This window comes from Lathyrus oleraceus, chromosome 6 (genome assembly GCF_024323335.1).
Source record: "Lathyrus oleraceus cultivar Zhongwan6 chromosome 6, CAAS_Psat_ZW6_1.0, whole genome shotgun sequence".
NCBI lineage: Eukaryota > Viridiplantae > Streptophyta > Magnoliopsida > Fabales > Fabaceae > Lathyrus > Lathyrus oleraceus.
In genome coordinates this window covers 154,496,995-154,500,397 of record NC_066584.1, presented here as the reverse complement: position 1 = coordinate 154,500,397, position 3,403 = coordinate 154,496,995, and the positions used below count along the sequence as shown (strand labels likewise).

At 38.2% G+C, this 3,403-nt stretch overlaps 1 non-coding gene across 1 annotated transcript; it reads right to left on the bottom strand.

The window, feature by feature from the left end:
• Positions 1–2,802: 2,802 nt before the first annotated feature.
• Positions 2,803–2,909, bottom strand: LOC127099374 (small nucleolar RNA R71). Its single transcript, XR_007793882.1, has one exon. It is a non-coding gene; the product is annotated as a small nucleolar RNA R71 (small nucleolar RNA).
• Between the last annotated feature and the right edge of the window lie 494 nt (positions 2,910–3,403).

The following is a 3,403-nucleotide window of genomic DNA, read 5'->3' as shown; positions in this document are numbered from 1 at the left end:
GCAAACTTGATGTTCCTTTTCTCTTTGGGGCTCATGGAGGATCATATATGAATTAGATGGAGTACAATGGAGTTTCCCGTGACGATGTTTGATCAAATTCTGAAGAAACTTGTTGAGGAAGGCACACAAGATACCCAGATGAATTAGGGCTTCCATGACAAACAAGCTTCAATCTCTTGATGAATTCTTGATCAAAATGACAAATAAAGAACATGGGGATCCATATATGATGCTTGTAACAAATGTGAACCTTTATTTGATTGATCTCTTGCACTGGGAGTCTCAAACCCTAAATGTGAGCTTGATGAGGCATAGGTGGATGCACACACTACCTACAGAAGAAATAACACTACACTAGACATATTTTTGGTATTTTGGTTAGTAAACAAAGAAAAACAAAGTATGATACAATCACAAATGCTTGGTGATCTCTTCCCATGCAAACACAATGAATGAGGGGTGAGGAGGATGTCAATGTGTGATCCCAAAGCCAATGCAAATAATGAGATGGCATGAGGGATCTTAAGGATCAAAATTGGGGTATTACAATTAGGGCTTAAGAAGGTGATATGGGGTAGGGATATTTTGAGGGTATGACAGATACCCATATTTAATCTTCTCAGACCTGAAGGTATGGACAACAATAAGTTCCAATGAATTCATGGTAGGAGGGGATTAAATACTAATAGGAGTAACCAGAAATTTTCCCTGATGGGGATAATAGAGATATGAGTTGATTTGTTGGGGATTGTTGATAACGAGAAATCGTATCGCGTTTTTAGGCTTATTTCACATGTTATACGTCTATGTTTTTATTCATTTTATCGCCTTTTACTTTCTTTTTATTTGTTTTGTAGTTGTTATCCGATTTCATTGGAGTTTTGGAAGCCTCGCAGAAAAGAAGCGAAAAAGGAGCCAAAGTGGAGCAAAAGACTTAATTTTAGCCAATCTGAGAAAACGACGTTCGCCACTTGCTAGATGGAGTTTGCCATCTCCACTTCCCGCCACATCATTTTATGAGCAAGACAATGGTGTTCACCATCTTCACGCGGAAAAAGAACTGCGTTAGTGGGGCAATTTCTTAGCAGTTTTTCAACCACTTCTCCCTCCACCAAGTCAGCACGTCCAAGACAATTACCAAGCCTATGAACTATATATATATATATAGCCATTTTTCGAGTGTTAGACATCCAATTGAATTAGCGCGGAAGCTCTGTAAAGATTCCGTCTTAGTTTTAGGCAGAAAATTACCTGTAAAGTGGTAATAACTCACATCGAGGGATTGTACACATTTTTATTTTTGTACCGTTTGTATTTTGGATCAAGATCAAGCTTGCCGTTGCTTTCAAGTTCAAGTTAATTCAAGTTTTACTTTATGCAATTTCAGATTTTCTTACCGCTTTTAATATTTGTATGTTGTATTCTCTTTTATTACTTGCATGCCATGCTATTCTCGGTTATAGACACTTTAATCATGTTGTTTCCAATTAATACCATGCCTTGCTAAATCATTCTGAGTCTGGCGTATGAGGACCGTCGTTACCGACGAGACTTAGTAGAAATAATAGGCGCGAATATATGATTTAACTATGTTTTGGCTTTAGTTTCCAAATGTATGTTTTATTGTTTTGACGCGATAGTGTGGGACATACCTAGGTTCAGTCTGATAGCGCGAGAGTGTGAGGAAGGAATGGGATAGTGGAAACTAGGTAACGATCCTAAAAACATCGAGAGCGCTTTAGGCATCATTTAGGATCTTATTTACCTTCAAAATATGCTTTCTAATTAGAACGGGCGAGCGAGAGCAAAATCTTGTGGTTAAGAGGTGTGATCTTTGTCGATAGCGCGAGAGTATGAGACGATACCTTTAAGTCAATATTTTCTACACAATGCAATAGAATTGTATTTAGTGCCCGAATTCTACCTAAGCCCATACGAACACGGAATCCATATTCCAGACTCGTTTTTATCATAACTTTTAAACCGCCAGAAATTAGTACTTTCATTCCCATTCATAACCTTATAACCTTTAGCCTTAGCTTTGCACTGCAACAATAGATAACATTAGCTTGACCATTAGTCTTTGTGGGTTCGATAATCTTTTAAAACTACACGATAGACTGTGCACTTGCAGTCATCATCCGACAGATACGTCAGTCAGCGATCAAGTTTTTTGCACCGTTGTCGGGAACTAATTAGTCAATATTGTGATTCCTTTGTTGCCCAATATATACTAAGGCAATAAATTTTCTTTTTCTTTGTCGATTTTATGCCATACACTCGCTCTCAGAGCAAGGAGTTAGAGCAACCAGTTGACGATATCGAGCGTTATATTAATTTAAGATGCCGAATCAACAGATTTCGTATTAAATACGATCTTCCAGACCCTATTATCCCAATTTCAGAACCTGAACAATTATGGCCGTAAGACCACAAAATCGTCTGTTGAAATATTACGATGTTCCATCACAAGCAAAACCACATAACAACATTGTTTCCCCTGCCATCAATCGAAATGATTTCGAGTTGAAACCTTCACTGTTATCATCAGTTCAACAAAACCAATTTTCAGGTAGTACTACAGATGATCCTAACTTACATTTCTCAGTGTTTGTGCAATACACAGACACGGCGAAAGCAAATAGTGTCAGTCAAAACGCGATTAGACTACGTCTTTTCCCTTTTTCCTTAAGAGACAGAGCTAGAGCTTGGATCCAGTCTCTACCTTCAAACTCAGTAACCACATGAGATGAGTTGAAGAAAGTCTTCTTAGCCCGATATTTTCCACCAAGCCAAATAGCTATGATAAGAGCTCAAATCAACGGATTTAAGCAAAAAGACAATGAATATCTTTTTGACGCTTGGGAAAGATACAAGGACATGATCCGACTTTGTCCATATCATGGACTTGAAGAATGGATGATTATCCATAGTTTCTATAATGGTCTGTTGTATAACACTAAGATGAATTTAAGCTTTGCCTCTGACGGTGCTCTAATGGACAAACCATATGACGAAGCTTATGAACTCATAGAGAACATGGCTCAAAATCATTTTCAATAGGGAGCAGAATGCGATGCTGTAGAAAAACCAACTCCGAAAGGCGCAATGTACAAAGTTAATAACATAGACTGTGTCAACGCTAAAGTGGATGTGCTTACTCAAAAGATTGAAAGCTTGGCCATAACACCAGCAACTACCGTAGCTGCTATAACACCAAATTGTGAATTATGTAGAACCCCTGGGCACACTAATGTTGATTGTCAGTTATTGACTGGTGTTCCCACCGACCAAATAAACTATGCTCGAGGAAACCCATATTCAAACACTTACAATCCTGGCTGGAGAAACCATCCGAATTTTTCCTATAAAAGTAACAATGCTTTGTTTCCACCAAACCCAT